Below are 20,268 nucleotides of genomic sequence, written 5' to 3'. Positions count from 1 at the left end.
GTATATGGATACAAATGACTCAGGGCATGTACAATGATGGCATATGAATACAGATGTTTCATGACAATGAGGCATTTATATTAAAAAAATTCTTCAATACAAGCTATCATCAGGATGCCTCATCAAAAAATAAAAACTCTAATGCATATGCATCTTTATTTTCCACTCTAAATTTTTCATCTTTTTACACTGGACCATACATTTTTCTCTTCAAGCACCCGCCTCCTCGAAAGAATCTCGCTTCCTTATGTGAAACTACTTTTTCTCACATCCGATCCTACGTGGCATATGGGTCATCACCTTGAGGCTATGCATTGTACATGTCCTCAACAAAGCAAACTACTACCTCCGTCTGAATTAGAGCAACTACAACCGCGTGATCCAAACGGACGCGGTTTGTCCGTATTTTATCTGTTTGGCTCGTCCCGGCGGACACTCTTGTCCGTTTTTATGATTGGGCCGGTGCTCGCGTCCAATACGATCATGACTCATTTTTAGGTGACAAAAAAACATAATAAATATTTTGAAAATATAAAAAAGTTAGTTAAACATTAATGCCGGCCTCAAAGGCCCGCGATAGTCCTACGAGTTCACATTACAATAAATAAAAACTTTAAGTACGCTAAAACCGAGGAGGCGCGCTGCCCTAGGCGTCCTCCTCCTCCTCGTCGTCAGGGCCGGTGAGGTCGACGAGCGTTGGTGCCGGGCCAGCCCAGGGGAGGCCCTCTTCCACACGGCGGTGACGTCGTTCGCCGGTGGCTGCACCGGCGTTGACTGGGCAACACGACGCTCCTCCTCCTCAGCTTCGGCCTCGCACTCGAGCTGTTGGCCCTCTACACGCTCCTCCGCCAGCCGTCGCTGCCGCCGGTGCTCCAGGTAGGTCGTCTCCTGCTTCGGTGTCGCACCAAACTAGACGGGTGACACGCCGACCCATTCGCGCACCACCCCGTCCCAGACATACTGCTCGGACTTGAGGGCCAGCGGCCCTGGCTCGGCATTGGCGGGGAACGGCGGGGCTAACGGCGGCACGATGGAGTCACGTGCAGCGAAAAGCGCCATGGCCTCCGCCATATGCGCCTGGTAAGTCTCCTCCTCCTCCTCCTCCTTGAGGCGTGCTTCCTCCTCACTTGCACGCACGACAACCGCCAACGGATTCTGGTACGCGGCCTCCGCCTCCTCACTCTCTTCGCGCACGACGAGGGGCGACGGAGGTCCAGCCACCACGTCGCGGACCTCACACCGGCGCTGCTCCTCGTGCTCCCACACAAACCAAACCTCCCATTCGGGGGAGTCTACATCGTACACGGGGTTGTACCGCTGCTCTACTGATGACGAGTTGATGGATATACTTCTCGCCCCTTGTTGATTACCCCAAGTGGAAGGTGGAGATGTAGTCAGCAGCAGATTTCCCTTACACGGGGACTGTAAGGTTTATTGAACCAGGAGGACTCCGTGGATCAACAAGTAGGTGTCCGTTGCTCTGGCGCTAGCAGAAGACGTGGACCTGCACACACAACAAATAACTTTGCTCCCGACGAGTACAGAGAGGTTCTCAATCTCTCCGGCCTTGTAGTTTGCAAAGGATCAAAACACAAGCGGGAATACTGATAGTGATTGCAACGAAAAAGTAAATGAAAGCGGTAAATGGTGGAGGTGTAAACAATGGTGGTAATATGGATCGGAGTCACATGATGTTCACTAGTGAAGTCTCTCTCCCAAAGACGATAAAAACTATCCATGGGTAAACAAATTACAGCTGGGCAATTGACAGAATTATGAACGCACCACAATGCTAATCATGCTACTAGAAAGTTAGAGGCTCAAAAGTAATAGGCAGTATGCCAAGACAAGTAGACCATTTATTCATCAGCATCTACTTACTAATCATCCACCTTGAGATATCTATCCAGAACATCTCGCTGGTATTAAGTTGCGAGCCCCATCCAAAGTGTAAACTCAATGCAACAGACAACTGCATTAACAAACTTTGCGTAAGGTAAACAATACTTGCAACCGCGGTCACAAGCACCATTGTTTTCTCCCTGGTGGCAAAAGCACATCCCCTAGTCTCATGTTTTTGTCACTCAAGCTAGACATCAGGGGGCATGAACCCACAATCATGCTTGTGATCCTTCATGAAAATCTGAACATAATCTCATAATCCATCGGATCCCAACAAACCAAGCATAGCAATAGCAGGAAAATTACATAGATGCCTTGATCATGTAGGGTAGCTCACAAGGGCTAAACATTGAAGCACAAGATAGGAGAGAAGACATCACATAGCTACTGTTCATGGACCCATGGTCCAAGGAGGATTACTCACGACACGTTCGGGAAGCATCCATGGTGGTGGATAAGCTCCCGGAGGTCAATCCTCCCTCTGGGAGGGTGCCGGGAAGAGGTCTCCTGGCGCTCCCGATCTCAGGAGCGCTGCAGCGGCGGAACGTTGGAAAAAATCGCGATTCTGGATATGATGGAAGGGTTTTCGATTGGAGAGGTAAATATAGGCCGAAGGAGGGCACCAGAGGAGGTGGGCCCCACCCAGGCGACCTGTGGGCGCGGCCAGGGGGTAGGCCGCGCAGGGAGGCCGCCTGGGCAGGCCGTGGCTCCCCTCTGGCCCACCTTTGGTGCTCCAAAAGCTTCCGTCACGCTGAATTTTATATATTTTTCTCAGGATTTTTGGGACTCTGTAAATTGGTGTAAAAGTCCGTGCAAAAAAGGACATCAGCACACAAAAATTGGCACTCGGTGCACTGAGTTAGTAGGTTAGTCCAAATATGTGCAAAAAGATATAAAAGTGTAGCAAAACCTATAACAATGTCACCCAAAAGATCATGGAACAAGCAGAAATTATAGATACGTTTGGGACGTATCAACATCCCCAAGCTTAATTCCTGCTCGTCCTCGAGTAGGTAAATGATAACACAAATAATTTATGTGGTGACATGCTAACACACATATAAGAACTTCAAAGTAAAGAAAGTGAGATATGCAATTCAAGTCAAGACAATAACAAGCAAGAGTCTATATTTAATATTGAAATTAGCAAAGTAAGAACGTAGAGGTGCAAGAGCTCTCGCTGTCCGTGACTCGAATATATCTCCAAATGGTGTTTGCGTGCAAGAAGTGGGAGATGGGTTTAGAGCATAAAAATAGTTTTTAATTGAGAACTCAATCTACTAAAACTTCACACTTGGTCTCCTTCGGAATCTTATTTTGACTCATCCCGAGACCACTAGTCAGGCACAAGTCAACATGATCCTCTCCCTTTCGATTTTGAGCACTCATGCAATGGATGAGCGCAAGCAAGATATGTTGGCACTTAGGATGGCAAAGAGAATAATGATGGGGAAGGAAGACAAAAAGGGTGTGAAAGGCTCACATCAATGAGGACAATCATAGGCAAGAGAAAGCCAAATGATAGATATGATGTGAGGAGTAGGGATTGCCATGCAACGGATGCACATATGAGCTAAGGTAAGCTGTCGAATGGAACTAGTGGGTGTGCATCCAACTTGCTTGCTCATGAAGACCTAGAGCTCATTTGAGGAGGCTCATCATTGGAATATACAAGCCAAGTTCTATAATGTAAGGGTCCCCGCATAGTTATGCATGAATGATAATCTCTATGGAGTACAATTATAACAATGGAGAACGAGTGTGGATATTTCAAAAGGAATAGTAGTCTTGCCCCCCTTCTCTCTTTTTATTTCTTTTTTATTTATTTATTTTATTTTTTGTGGCCTCTTTGGCTCTTTCTATTTATCTCTCATTTGTCCTCTTTGGGATCTTTTAATTTGTCCTCTTTGGGATCTTTTAATTTGTCCTCTTCGGGATATTTTACTCACTTAAGCGCAACACTCTATGTTTTACAAGAATAAAAAGAAGATCTTAGCACTTTATAAGAAGTACTCAACATAAAGACAAATGAAAACTATCATGATGTATGCAAATATATGCCTCTGCCAGTGTAGCGGGATATGCAATGATACTAGCGCGTCATGTAGCAATAATAAGGGCAAAGCCCAACTAGCATGCGGCTCCTCGATCAAGCAAAAGCATGTATGACACGAAGATCAAGTCATGAGATGGTGGATGTTGCATGGCAATGTATCTCGGAAAGGCTATGGAAATGCCTTAATAGGTAGGTATGGTGGTTGTTTTGAGGAAGGATATAATGAGGCTTATGATGATAGAGTGTATCATGCTAAGGGTTTGGATGCACCAGCGAAGTTTGCACCAACTCTCAAGATGAGAAAGGGCAATGCACGGTACCGAAGAGGCTAGCAAAATATGGATGGTGGAAGTGCCAACAATCGAATACTCACATTAGTCTGAAGAACTCATGCACTTATTATCGGCAACTCTCTATCTAGTCAGGAGATTCACAAAGAGACAAGTACCCCGAGGAGGAGTGTTTGGGGGTTTGGTTATCCTTGTGCATCCTCGACCCATGGTAACGTGAGGGTACTCTATATATTCCAACCCCTCCAGAGGTTAGCGATCAATCTAGTAGCTAGAGTTCTCAACTAATTTTTTAGTTTTGAAAAACACATGGATTTCCCAAAATACGACAACTATCACTAATAGGCTCAAGCTCTTGGCACCAATAGTCCAAAGATTACTCAAATCAATACCTCAAAACTATTGCAAGTTACTACTATACTTAAATAGCAACCTCAATTACCTACTCATGCAAGACACACAACTCAGTGCAACAAGCCAACTCTCTAAACAATATAAGCATGATAACTAAAGAGAGTTCCAAAAGCAACCTAAATAAAAGCTCTTAAAATATAAAGCATGAAAACTAAGATCTAAGCATGACAACATCTATAAAAAGATAAAGAACGCACAAAAAGATAAGCATGAAAACCTATGTTGTGTTCTAGGGTGAATTGGAGCGTGTTTCTCTCCCAAACAAAGAAGGCTAGGTTCCAACTTGTTATGAACAGCAATAAAAACTAGAACAAACTAAAAAGTAAAGAGCGGGACGCTCCAAGCATAGCACATAACATATGAAGTGATAAAAATATAGCATGGAGATGGACGAACTAATGATTGTTGATGGAGAAGGGGATGCACGGGGGCATCCCCAAGCTTAGACGCTTGAGTCTTGAATATTTCTTGGGGGTGCATGGGGGCATGCCCAAGCTTGAGCGCTTGACACTCCTGGATCTTCTTTCATCATCTTCCGTCGCATACATGAAAACTCCCTTCATACGAAACTCATCATAAGCTGATTAGAGTAGTTAGTGCCCATAATAAAATAATTTACTCTCTACTGGAAATAAATATTTTCATGAAGAGCTAATGTTTTTCAAGATTGCAAAAAGTTTTTTGCAAAGAAAAGGCAAGCTTAAGATTTGCAAAATGATGAAAACGCAAAACGTGGCAGAATGTGTGAAAAACAGAACAACGTGTAGTAAATAATTTTTTCGGGGCACTTCTGCAACTCAAATAAAAAAGCTCAGAACAGACTCCAAAAAGAAAATTATATAGAGCATGCTATCAAAACAATTCAGATCAAAAAGATGATGTGGTGATTTTTGGAGATTTTTTCCGTCAAGCAGACAGAATCTGTTTGTGGACAACATGTCACAACTTTTGAACTTTCTTGCGATCGGAGGCTAAAGCTTGGCACAAAGCTTGAAAATAAAGATACAATGAAGTTGCTATAGTAGTAAGAAGCATCAAGACCACTAAAACTTAAAGTAAAAACAAATTGGGTTGCCTCCCAACAAGCGCTTTCTTTTATGCCTTTGAGCTAGGCATAATGCAAAAAGATCAAGTTGTATCAATTGGACCATCACAAAGATCATCAAAAAGCTCTTCAATAGTACAACTAATATTAAGAGGACTCTTATAGAGAGGCTTAGTGGAAACACTTCTAGGAACAAAAGAAAAGGTAGTAAGACCGATTGCAATTTCATTTATAATTCTACTTAAGAGAGATATCTCTTCCAAGATCTTCACAGTTTCAATACCACTAGCAATAGGTATACTCGTTTTGGGTTGAGGAACCTTGGGTATGTGAATGAACTTAGGTTCCTTACTTGCGGGGGGTTCTACCTTTTTAGTCTTGATGGAGGATAGAGTAGTTCCTAAAGTTTCAATAATATCCTCGATCTTATCAATCCTAGAAGGATCCACATCATGGGATTTAAGGGTCTCCAAAGTTTTGTAAATTTTGTGCATGGAGCTATTAAGTCTATTTAAGTTCCCTTGAATCCTACGATCTACTTCATTTATTCTACCCATGCTTGGCATCTTTAGCTCTATATTCTCAAGTTTACTCATAATGTGAGCTAAAGTGATATCATTCTTTATGTCAACAATAGGTGGGATTCCAACAAGATTTTCCATAACGTTAAGAGCCTCCCAAACGGGAGCTTCCAAGAAATTCCCACCTATTGTTGTGTCTAGAACAAACCTATTCCAAGAAGTAATACCAACATAAAAATTCCTAAGCAAAATAGTGGTGCATTGCTTCTTGGTGGCTCTATCTTGAGAATCTTTAATTCTATACCAAGCATCTTTCAAACTTTCTCCAACCCTTTGTTTGAAGGTAATAATCTCTCCTTCGGGTGCAACACCAAAGGCAAAGGACTTAGGCATACTGACAAAACAAAGTAACTATATTTTTTTTGGTTTTTGGTATAAGACTCTAAAGCAAAAACTAGAAAGTAAACTAACAAGACTAAAAAGCAAAGGTAAAGGATAGCGTGCAACTCCCCTATCTTGAAGACTGGAGTCCTCGGCAACGACGCCAGAAATTTGCTTGATGGCGAGTTGATGGATATACTTCTCGCCCGTCGTTGGTTACCCCAAGTGGAAGGTGGAGATGTTGTCAGCAGCAGATTTCCCTTACACAGGGACTGTAAGGTTTATCGAACCAGGAGGACTCCGAGGATCAACAAGTAGGCGTTCACTACTCTGGTGCTAGGAGAAGACGTGGACCTACACACTCAACAAATGACTTTGCTCCCAACAAGTACAGAGTGGTTATCAATCTCTCCGGCCTTGTAGTTTGCAAAGGATCAAAACACAAGCGGGAATACTGATAGTGATTGCAACGGAAAAGTAAATGAAAGCAGTAAATGGTGGAGGTGTAAGCAATGATGGTAATACGAACCGGAGTCACATGATGTTCACTAGTGATGTCTCTCTCCCAAAATACGACAAACAAATATGCATGGGCAAACAAATTATAGCTGGGCAATTAACAGAATTATGAACGCACCGCAATGCTAATCATGCTACTAGAAAGTTAGAGGCTCAAAAGTAATGGGCAGTACGCCAGGACAAGTAGACCGTTTATTCATCAACATCTACTTACTAATCATCCACCTTGAGATATCTATCCAGAACATCTCGCTAGTATTAAGTTGCGAGCCCCACCCAAAGTGTAAACTCAAAGCAACGGACAACTGCATTAACGAACTTTGCGTAAGGTAAACAATACTTGCAACCGCGATCACATGCACTGTTGTTTTCTCCCTGGTGGCAACAACACATCCCCTAGTCTCATGTTTCCGTCACTCAAGCTAGACATCAGGGGTCATGAACCCACAATCATGCATAACGCTCCCTCTTGGAGTTACAATCTACTACTCGGCCAAAGAAATAAAAAGCAACGGAGAACATGCATGAATCACTAAAGCACATAATATAAAAGAATAATCAAATATATAACTCATGACAATCTGAACATAATCTCATAATCCATCGGATCCCAACAAACCAAGCATAGCAATAGCAGGAAAATTACATAGATGCCTTGATCATGTAGGGCAACTCACAAGGGCTAAACATTGAAGCACAAGATTGGAGAGAAGACATCACATAGCTATTGGTCATGGACCCATGGTCCAAGAAGGACTACTCACGGCACGTCCGAGAAGCATCCATGGTGGTGGAGAAGCTCCCGGAGGTCAATCCTCCCTCCGGCAGGGTGCGGGGAAGAGGTCTCTTGGCGCTCCCGATCTCAGGAGCGCTGCGACGGCGGAACGATGGAGAAATTCATGATTCTCGGTATGATGGAAGGATTTTCGATCGGGGAGGTAAATATAGGCCGAAGGAGGGCACCAGAGGAGGTGGACCCCACCCACGCGACCTGTGGGCACGGCCAGGGGGTAGGTCGCGCAGGGAGGCAGCCTGGGCAGGCCCTAGCTCCCCTCTGGCCCACCTTTGGTGCTCTGGAAGTTTCTGTCACGCTGATTTTTTTATATTTTTCTTGGGATTTTTGGCACTTTGTAAATTGGGCTAAAAGTCCGTGCAAAAAAAGACATCAACAGACAGAAACTGGCACTTGGTGCACTAAGTTAGTAGGTTAGTCCAAATATGTGTAAAAAGATATAAATGTGTAACAAAACATATAACAATGTCACCCAAAAGATCATGGAACAAGGAGAAATTATAGATACGTTTGGGACGTATCATCTGCCATCGGACCGCCACCAACACCTCACCTCCTCCGCATGCGCCTGGATCCTTGCTACGGCAACAGACAACCGTGCGAGAGATTGACACGTTGACGGAGAATGGGCTTGCGTTGGTTTTTCCCCTTGAAGAGGAAAGGGTGGTGCAGCATAGGAGCAGTAAGTATTTTCCCTCAGTTTGAGAACCGATGTATCAATCCAGTAGGAGAATCTCGTCAAGTCCAGAGTACGTGCACAAACACAAAGAGCTTGCACCCAACGCTATAAAGGGGTTGTCAATCCCTTTAAGATTGATTGCAAAGTGAGATCTGAATGCGGAAAGTGCAACGAAGTAAAAGAGTAAGGCTGAAAATATGGTGTGGAGTAGACCCCGGGGCCATAGTGTTCACTAGAGGCTTCTCTCAAAATAGCAAATATTACGGTGGGTGAACAAATTACTGTCGAGCAATTGATAGAACCGCGCAAAGTCATGACAATATCTAGGCAATGATCATACATATAGGCATCACGTCCGAGACAAGTAGACCGATACTTTCTGCATCTACTACTATTACTCCACACATCGACCGCTATCCATCATGCATCTAGTGTATTGAGTTCATGACGAACAGAGTAACGCCTTAAGCAAGATGACATGATGTAGAGGGATAATCTCAAACCAATGATGAAAACCCCATCTTTTTACCCTTGATGGCGACAACACGATGCGTGCCTCGCTACCCCTTATGTCACTGGGTGAGGTCACCGCACAGTATGGACCCAAAACCAAGCACTTCTCCCATTGCAAGAATCATAGATCAAGCTGGCCAAACAAAACCCACAACTCGAAGAGAGTTACAAGCATATGAAATCATGCATATAAGAGACCAGAAGAAACTCAAATAAGATTCATAGATAATCTTATCATAAATCCACAATTCATCGGATCTTGACAAACACACCGCAAAAGAAGATTACATCGGATAGATCTCCATGATTTGTATTGAAGATCCAAGAGAGAGAAGAAGCCATCTAGCTACTAGCTATGGACCCGTAGGTCTATGGTGAACTACTCACGCATCATCGAGAAGGTCATGGTGTTGATGAAGAAGCCCTCCGTATCCGAATCCCCCCTCCGGCAGGGCACCAGAACGTGCCCCATATGAGATCTTGCGGACACAGAAGCTTGCGGCGGCGGAAAAGTTTTCGATGATCTCCTGATTTTTTCTGGAATTTTTGGGAATATATAGGCGAAAGACCTAGGGCAGAGGTGGGCGAGGGAGCCCACAAGCCTGGGAGGCGTGGGCCCCCCTGGCCGCGACTTGGGGGCTTGTAGGGTCCCTGGTGGCCCCCTGCCCTGGTTCTCAGGTTCTCCGATCTTCTTCTGTTTCGGAAAAAATCTTTTTAGAAGTTTCGTTCTGTTTGGACTCCGTTTAAAATCCTCCTCTGAAAAGGGTGAAAAACATGGAAAAAACAGGAACTGGCACTTGGCACTGAGTTAATAAGTTAGTCCCAAAAAAGATATAAAAGGCATACAAAACATCCAAAGTTTGACAAGATAATAGCATGAAACCATCAAAAACTATAGATACGTTGCAGACGTATCAAGCATCCCCAAGCTTAACTCGTGCTCGTCCTCGAGTAGGGAAGTGATAAAGACTGAATTTTTGATGTGGAATGCTACCTAGCATAGTTGTCCTTTGTAACTTCATTCATGTGACATGAATGTTCATATCCGTAATATTGAAAAAAATAGTTTGCTATTGACATGAAAACAATAATACTTCAAGCAAACTAGCAAGGTAATCATGAACTTTCAAAATAACAAGGCCAAGGAAAGTTATCCCTACAAAATCATATAGTCTGGCTATGCTCCATCATCCTCACACAACTAATGTAAATCATGCACAACCCCGGTATTGGCCAAGTAATTGTCTTCGCACTCTTACTTTCTCAAACTTTTTATAACTATCACGCAATACATGAGCATGAGCCATGGATATAGCACTATAGGTGGAATAGAATGTGGTGGTGGTTGTGAGACAAAAAGGAGGAGATGGTCACATTGACTCGGCGTATCAAAGGGCTATGGAGATGCCCATTAATATATATAAATGTGAATGAGTAGGGATTGCCATACAAAGGATGCACTAGAGCTATAAGTATTTGAAAGCTCAAAAGGAGAACTAGTGGGTGTGCATCTAACTTGCTTGCTCACGAAGACCTAGGGCAATTTTGAGGAAACCCATCATTGGAATATACAAGCCAAGTTATATAAGAAAGATTCCCACTAGCATATGGTGGTGACGAAAAGAGAGGCTCTCAATCATGAAGAACATGGTGCTATTATGAAGCATAAGTGTGGAAAAGGATAGTAGCATTGTCCCTTCTCTCTTTTTCTCTTTTTTTTATTTCGGCTCTTGGGCCTCTCTTTTTCTCTTTTTTTTATTTGGGCTCTTTGGGCTCTCTTTTTTCCTCACATGGGACAATGCTCTAATAATGATGATCATCACACTTTTATTTACTCACAGCTCAAAGCTTAGAACGATGATGACTCTATGGGAAATGTCTCCGGCAGTGTACCGGGATGTGCAACGACCTAGCTTGGCGTATGACGTTGAAACATCTCGCTAGCTATCTTACGATCATGCAATGGCAATATGAGAGTGACGACACAAGTCATGAGTGATGACCCACAAGTATAGCGGATCAATCGTAGTCCTTTCGATAAGTAAGAGTGTCGAACCCAACGAGGAGCAGAAGGATCTAACAAGTGGTTTTCAGCAAGGTGAAATCTGCAAGCACTGAAATTGTCGGTAACAAGTGATTGTGTGGTGAGATGATTCGTAGCAAGCAACAAGTAACAAAAGTAGCAACGGTGCAGCAAAGTGGCCCAGTCCCTTTTGTAGCAAGGGACAAGCCTGGACAAAGTCTTATAGGAGGAAAAACACTTCCGAGGACACACGGGAACTTCTGTCATGCTAGTTTTCATCATGTTCATATGATTCGCGTTCGTTACTTTGATAGTTTGATATGTGGGTGGACTGTTGCTTGGGTACTGCCCTTACTTGGACAAGCATCCCACTTATGATTAACCCCTCTCGCAAGCATCTGCAACTACGAAAGAAGAATTAAGACAAAGTCTAACCACAACATTAAAATCATGGATCCAAATCAGCCCCTTACGAAGCAACGCATAAACTAGGGTTTAAGCTTCTGTCACTCTAGCAACCCATCATCTACTTACTACTTCCCAATGCCTTCCTCTAGGCCCAAATAATGGTGAAGTGTTATGTAGTCGACGTTCACATAACACCACTAGAGGAAAAGCAACATACAACACATCAAAATATCGAACGAATACCAAATTCACATGACTACTATTAGCATGACTTATCCCATGTCCTCGGGAACAAAAGTAACTACTCACAAAGCATACTAATATTCATGACAAGAGACACTACTGGAATCAGAGAATTTGTCATCTGCCGGGTCTTTGTCGTCTGCTGGCTGATGGCAAAGAAGCTCTTTGCCGTCAGCTACCAAAAAATAGATGGCAAAGATCTGACAGATGGCAAAGAAGTGCTTTGCCATGAGTCGCTTCTTTGCCGTCAGCTAGCGGACGACAAAGATGGACCAAGCTGATGGCAAAGAAACGGCTGACGGCAAAGATGACCCATGCAGACGGCAAAGAAAAATCGAGTTGTAGCCATTACGTTTGCCATCCGCCGTCTCTTTGCCGTCCGCCAAAAGCTCCTTTGCCGCCTGCCTTGGAGCACAGCGGACGGCAAAGAGCTTCTTCCCCCACTAACGGCTGCCCACTAACGCTCCAACCCCACCTCGTTGTTTCAAAAAAAAGAAGAAAAAACCCACCTCGTCGCCCTCCTCCCGCACGCTCCCTCCCCCATCCAGCTTGCGCCCACCTGCCGTCGCCTCCCCGCCCTCCCCACGAGCCGGCGCCTCCCCCACCGGCCGGCGCCTCCCCCACCGGCCGGCGCCTCCCCGCCCTCCCCACCGGTCGGCGCCTCCCCGCCCTCCCCGCCCTCCCCACTGTCGCCACCTCCTCCCCCACCGACCGGCGCCTCCCCGCCCTCCCCCACCGGCCAGCGCCTCCCCGCCTCCCCGCCCTCCCCACCGTCGCCACCCCCCCTCCCCATCGGCTCCCCTCCTCATCGGCTCCCCCCTGCAGGCCGCATCTCTCCTCCGATCCGGCCACGCCGTCAGGAGCACGAGCAGCCCCCCTGACGCTCCTCCTCGCCTCGGACGCCCTGGAGCCTCGTCGCCACCCCCCTCCGTCGCCCGCGCCCTCCTCCGCCGCCTAGCCGGAGCAGCCACCTCCCCGGAGGAACTCCTCTCCCCTGCCAGCAAAAACGGTGAGATTCATCTGTATAGGAGAAAATGAAAAAAATGAGTTCGTACTGCTATTTACCATCAATTTGGTAGTAATTCTTGGACACATGACACATCATACCTACACAAAGAAAATATTCTCATGCTAATATCTATTCTCTTTGAATAAATGATACAAAATAAAGGAGGTGACACCTTCGAATATGTAGAATGGCACAATGTTGTTATAGAAATTATGCAAATACAAATATCTTTTTGTCTGCTGTGGAAATATGATTAACATATAAATGTCAGTTTTACTTAATGCGTTGTGTTAAACAAAGGCCATACCAAGTTCCCAAAATTTACAGTGACATGTGACAACTTTGGTTTAATTGATTTTCCTAATGATTTAGTGTTCAACAAAATAAATTCTGGGACTGCTGCGAATAATGGTGCGTGTCTGCATGTGGAGCATGTCATTAGCCCTCCATACCCTATGGCGCTTAGTTTGTGTCATGGCTCTATGTTTGGCCGTTTTGATATGCGCGTGTTAACTTCCTGTTGGTTGTATGCATATCAATTATATAGACCCTGGCATCGACTCTCTATATTTACACCAACTCAATGTGATGTTAAGATGGGTAGAAGTGCCCCTAATATGTGATGTTAAAGAGTTATACACTCATCGCGCATGTAGAGGACATCAAGTACTATCCATGCATCAATCCGAGCAGACGCACGTGCCCTGAATTCAGGAATCTAGTGAACAAAACCAATGTATAAGTAGAGGTCATGGAAAAAAGTGCATCGTATATACAATAGAAGACTGAGTAAGTAATCTGGTTTGTGAATAAAATAATTTAAAATTACTACCACGTCACATTTGAAAAGATTAGGAGAACATGGTAAGAAAGCACGACACAATGGCCCTGTTTGGATGCCACCGCTAGAGCTAGTTTTAGCTAGTTGGAGCTGGAAAGTTTTATAGGTGACCTGGAAAGTTTTATAGGTAACCTCGACCCCCGACCCCCGACCCCCGACAACACTCACCCTCGACCCCCGACCCCCTACCCCGACCCCCGACGCCACTGACCCCCGATCCCCGACGCCCGACGCCACTGACCCTCAACCCCCGACCCCCGACAACACTCACCCTCGACCCCCGACCCCCTACCCCGGCCCCCGACGCCACTGACCCCCGACCCCGACAACACTCACCCTCGACCCCCGACCCCCTACCCCGACCCCCGACGCCACTGACCCCCAACCCCCGAGCCCCGACACCTCTTCGGCCTCTTGTTGACCGAAAAGACCCCAATCCCCGACGCTAGTGACCTTCGACCCCCGATGACACTGACCCACATAGTTATGAGTTAGGTCATATAGTTATGTTAATTATAAAAACATCATATTTGTGTTGATCGGGTGAATTTCAATGTGCAGTTGTTCGACGACCTCCACGTGCGTTGGACGAGCTCCGCCCTTGCGTTTGTTGGTGAGCACAAATGACTTCTCCTCCTACCCCCTTAATTTGCTCTGTCCCGGTCTTCGTGCCGATGAAACTTGCTAGCTATAGGTTTTTTCAATCATGAGTATGCGTGACCAGTATGCGTCTCCCATTCGAAAGGGCGACATCTATAAATATGCATTTCTTTGCATATTTATAACCGCCATCCTTTCGAATTGTCCAACATTATCCATGGACAGCCCGAGTATGTGTAGATTGGGTTTGTTTTCCCGTATGCTGTGCTCCGGATCCGATGCGGAATTTCGTCAGTGCCTCCCCTGTTGTTCTCCGGGTACACATCCTCTCTGCTTATTGCCGAGACGTGTATCAGGAGAACAGCGGGGAGGTGCTGTCGAAATTCTGCGTCGCATCTGGAGCAGAGCATGGGAAAACGACCCCAGTCTACACATACTCGGGTGGGATTAGGACCTATCTTTACCTATTAGCGTGTAGGTTGCATGGATGTAATAAAACTGACAAACTTGATTAGCGTATGAATATAGATGATGGATATACACTGGTCACCTTAGTCAGAAAGACATGACCCATGAATGGTTAACAAAAACCAGGGGGTTTGTGAGAGCCGCATTTGCAAATGGCCAGCATAAAACATGGTGCCCCTGTCCCAACTGCGACAACTGGAAAAAGCAGACAGAGTTTGAAATGGGTAAACACCTGCAGAAGTGGGGTTTTACGCCTAATTATACGGTGTGGACTTTTCATGGTGAGTCTGACCAACGTGCCAGAGCTGAGGTGATTCGTCGTCGCACCGACGAGCATGGTACCGGGATTGAAGAAATGGTGCAAGACTTTGATGATGCTCGTGATTCGGACGATGAGATGGAGGAATCTGCAAATGGCCGACGAGCATGGTACCGGAATTCGAGCCTTCTCCAGGGCAGCCTTCTCCAGGTGAAACAAGCCAGAGCCACCGTGCTTCACCCTAACTTAGGTATGTTATTTCTAGTGTTTTAATAAAAAATAGCTAGACTTCCATCTAATGACATAATTAGCTTAGTTAGCTCCAAAATAGCTAGACTTCCATCTAATGACATAATTAGCTTAGTTAGCTCAAAATAGCTAGACTTCCATCTAATGACATAATTAGCTTAGTTAGCTCCAAAATAGCTAGACTTCCATCTAATGACATAATTAGCTTAGTTAGCTCAAAAATAGCTAGACTTCCATCTAATGACATAATTAGCTTAGTTAGCTCCAAAATAGCTAGACTTCCATCTAATGACATAATTAGCTTAGTTAGCTCAAAAATAGCTAGACTTCCATCTAATGACATAATTAGCTTAGTTAGCTCCAAAATAGCTAGACTTCCATCTAATGACATAATTGCTTCTTCTTCCTCCTTCTCCTTCTCCTTCTTCTTTTCTTCTTCTTCCCCTCTTCCTTCTCCTCCTCCTCCTCCTCCTCCTCCTCCTTCTTTTACTTCTTCCTTCTCCCTCTTCTTCCTCCTTCTTCCTCCTTCTCCTTCTCCTTCTTCTTTTCTTCTTCTTCTCCTCTTCCTTCTCCTTCTCCTTCTTCTTTTCTTCTTCTTCTCCTCTTTCTTCTTCTTCTCCTCCTCCTCCTCCTCCTCCTTCTTTTACTTCTTCTTATCTATCTCTTCTTCTACGTAGCTTAGACTCATCCAAGAAAGGCTAAATTGGCTAATTATCCTACGAAATGACATAATTAGCTTAGTTAGCTCCAAAATGGCCTATTTAATAAAAAATGACCTATACTTAGCTAATTATCCTCGAAATGACATAATTAGCTCCAAAAAGGCATTCTTAGCCAATTTTGCCCGAAGAAGGGGACAAGAAGAGAAAAAGAGGAAAAATGAAAGGAAGGAAGAGGAAAAATGAGAAGAAGAAGAAGAAGGAGGAGAGGGAGGAGGAGAAGAAGAAGGAGAAGAAGGAGGAGAAGGAGAAGGAGCTCCTCCTTCTCCTTCTTCTTCCTCCTTCTCCTTCTCCTTCTTCTTCTCCTTCTCCTTCTTCTTTTCTTCTTCTTCTCCTCTTCCTTCTTCTTCTCCTCCTCCTCCTCCTTCTTTTACTTCTTCTTCTCTATCTCTTCTTCTACGTAGCTTAGACTCATCCAAGAAAGGCTAAACTGGCTAATTATCCTACGAAATGACATAATTAGCTTAGTTAGCTCCAAAATGGCCTATTTAATAAAAAATGACCTATACTTAGCTAATTATCCTCGAAATGACATAATTAGCTCCAAAAAGGCATTCTTAGCCAATTTAGCCCGAAGAAGGGGACAAGAAGAGAAAAAGAGGAAAAATGAAAGGAAGGAAGAGGAAAAATGAGAAGAAGAAGAAGGAGGAGAGGGAGGAGGAGAAGTAGAAGGAGAAGAAGGAGGAGAAGGAGAAGGAGCTCCTCCTTCTCCTTCTTCTTCCTCCTTCTTCCTCCTTCTCCTTCTCCTTCTTCTTCTCCTTCTCCTTCTTCTTTTCTTCTTCTTCTCCTCTTCCTTCTTCTTCTACTCCTCCTCATTCTTTTACTTCTTCTTCTCTATCTCTTCTTCTATGTAGCTTAGACTCATCCAAGAAAGGCTAAATTGGCTAATTATCGTACGAAATGACATAATTAGCTTAGTTAGCTCCAAAATAGCCTATTTAATAAAAAATGACCTATACTTAGCTAATTATCCTCGAAATGACATAATTAGCTCCAAAAAGGCATTCTTACCCAATTTAGCCCGAAGAAGGGGACAAGAAGAGAAAAAGAGGAAAATGAAAGGAAGGAAGAGGAAAAATGAGAAGAAGAAGAAGGAGGAGAAGTAGAAGGAGAAGAAGGAGGAGAAGGAGAAGGAGCTCCTCCTTATCCTTCTTCTTCCTCCTTCTTCCTCCTTCTCCTTCTCCTTCTGCTTCTCCTTCTCCTTCTTCTTTTCTTCTTCTTCTCCTCTTCCTTCTTCTCCTCCTCCTCCTCCTCCTCCTCCTCCTTCTTTTACTTCTTCTTCTCTATCTCTTCTTCTACGTAGCTTAGACTCATCCAAGAAAGGCTAAATTGGCTAATTATCCTACGAAATGACATAATTAGCTTAGTTAGCTCCAAAATGGCCTATTTAATAAAAAATGACCTATACTTAGCTAATTATCCTCGAAATGACATAATTAGCTCCAAAAAGGCATTCTTAGCCAATTTTGCCCGAAGAAGGGGACAAGAAGAGAAAAAGAGGAAAAATGAAAGGAAGGAAGAGGAAAAATGAGAAGAAGAAGAAGGAGGAGAGGGAGGAGGAGAAGAAGAAGGAGAAGAAGGAGGAGAAGGAGAAGGAGCTCCTCCTTCTCCTTCTTCTTCCTCCTTCTTCCTCCTTCTCCTTCTCCTTCTTCTTCTCCTTCTCCTTCTTCTTTTCTTATTCTTCTCCTCTTCCTTCTCCTTCTCCTCTTCCTTCTCCTTCTCCTCCTCCTCCTCCTCCTCCTCCTTTTACTTCTTCTTCTCCTCTTCCTTCTCCTTCTCCTCCTCCTCCTCCTCCTCCTCCTCCTTCTTTTACTTCTTCTTCTCTTTCTCTTCTCCTATAGTTATCTAGGGTTCCACCTAAATGACATAATTAGCTTAGTTAGCTCCTAAATGGTCTATACTTAGCTAATTTCTCTCTGAAATAACCTATATATACACTACTTCATCTAGTATTATTTTTCTAACTTTCTTATTTGTCATTTTGCAGATTACCTTCACTTCACGGGAAGCTTGGTTGATGGAATGCTTGAAGATGATTTCTTGTACCATGGGTTGTATTGAAACTATTGTAGTATATGAATATATGAAACTTTGTATGCACGTGGATGAAACTGGTGTAATATATGGTTTGGTATGGATGTAACTTGCATAATATGTATGCACTATGGATGAGAGTTATTTTAATATGGTTATGAGTACGGAAAGAAATTTATTTATGTCAAATATATATATATATATATCCTGATTATTGTTAAAAATGCTGGATATAACAAAAAATAAATAAAAAAGGGGCTGGTTCCCCTCTTTGCCGTGTGCCAACACATGGCAAAGGGGGAAAGGCACATGGCAAACGGGGAATCTGCCCCCTCTCTCTCCCCTCTTTGCCGTGTGCCAACACATGGCAAAGGGGGGAAGGCACATGGCAAAGGGGGAATCTGCCCCCTCTCTCTCCCCTCTTTGCCGTCTGCCCCCACATGGCAAAGGGGGGAAGGCACATGGCAAAGGGGGAATCTGCCCCCTCTCTCTCCCCTCTTTGCCGTCTGCCAACACATGGCAAAGGGGGAAGGCACATGGCAAAGGGGGAATCTGCCCCTCTCTCTCCCCTCTTTGACGTCTGCCCCCACATGGCAAAGGGGGGAAGGCAGACGGCAAAGGGGGGAATCAGCCCCTCTCTCTCCCCTCTTTGCCGTCTGCCCCCACATGGCAAAGGGGGTAAGGCAGACGGCAAAGAGAGGAGGCATGCCGTTAACACTTAACGGGGACGTTGCAATATATGCCGTCCCATCTATTTTGCCGTCTGTCCCCTCATGGCAAAGATTCTTTGCCGTCCGTGGTGTGAAAGCTGACGGCAAAGAGCCTCTTCACCGGATTTATTTTTACCGTCTACTTTGCCATGAGGGGGCAGACGGCAAAGCCTTTGCCGTCCGTGGTTGCCCCCTTTGCCGTCCGCCTTGACAGACGGCAAATTTCTGAATTTCAGTAGTGAGAGGTAATGAGTAGCATCAAGTATCTGAACATAAACTCTTCCACCATGTAATCCAACTAGCATCAACTACAAGGAGTAATTAACACTACTAGCAACCTTACAAGTACTAATCGGAGTCGCGAGACGGAGATTGGTTACAAGTGATGAACTAGGGTTTGGAGATGGGATGGTGCTGATGAAGATGTTGATGGTGATAAGTCCCCTCCGATGAGAGGAGTATTGGTGATGACGATTGCGATGATTTCCCCCTCTTGGAGGGAAGTTTCCCCGGAAGGATCGTCCTGCGGGAGCTCTAGATTGGTTCTGCTCAAGTTCCGCCTCGTGGCGGCGGCGAATCCACGAAAAAACCTCCTCTTGATTTTTTTCCGGACGAAGCCCTTCATATAGCAGAAGAGGGGGCCAGTGGGCCAGCAGGGAGCCCACAAGCCCCCTAGGCGCGACCAGGGGGGTGGTCACGCCTACCAGGCTTGTGCCCCCCTGGTTGCGCTCCTGTGGCACTTCTTCGGCCCAGTATTTTTATAAATCCAGATAAAAATCATCGTTGATTTTTACGGCGTTTGGAGTTCCGTAGAATAGGTATCTCAAACTTGCTCCACTTTCAGGCCAGAATTCCAGCTGCCGACGTTCTCCCTCTTCATGTAAACCTTCCAAAATAAGAGAGAAATGGCATAAGTATTGTACCGTGAAGTGAAATAACAGCCCAAGAAGCGATAAATATCAACATGAAAACATGATGCAAAATGGACGTATCAATGAGACGGAACGGTGGGAGTTGCATGGCAATATATCTCGGAATGGCTATGAAAATGCCATAATAGGTAGGTATGGTGTCTGTTTTGAGGAAGGCATATGGTGGGTTTGTGTACCGGCGAAAGTTGCGCGACACTAGAGAGGCTAGCAATGGTGGAAGGTGAAAGTGCATCTATACCATGGACTCACATTAGTCGTGAAGAACTCATATACTTGTTTCGAAAGTTTTTATTAGTAATCGAAACAAAGTGCTAAAAGCATACTCCTAGGGGAAGGGTTGTAGGTGTTAACCGTCGCGTGATCCCGACCTCAACACAAAGGATGACAATCAATAGATCAATTATGCTCCGACTTCCTAACATAGCGGTTCACCATACGTGCATGCTATGGGAATCACTAACTTTAACACAGGTATTTCCAGATTCACAACACCCTACTAACGTAACTCTTAATATTACCAAATCCATGTCTCAAAACTAATTGAGAGGAATCAAGACTTCTCTTTCTACTCAATGCACATGAAGATGGAAGTTTTTGTATCCTCTTTTGGTACCTATCACCTTTGGGACTACTTTCATAGCATAAGCCAACTACCAAGTC

This window comes from Hordeum vulgare, chromosome 6H (assembly GCF_904849725.1).
Source record: "Hordeum vulgare subsp. vulgare chromosome 6H, MorexV3_pseudomolecules_assembly, whole genome shotgun sequence".
In the NCBI taxonomy this organism is placed as follows: Eukaryota; Viridiplantae; Streptophyta; class Magnoliopsida; order Poales; family Poaceae; genus Hordeum; species Hordeum vulgare.
Note: the sequence above shows the minus strand (reverse complement) of the source record.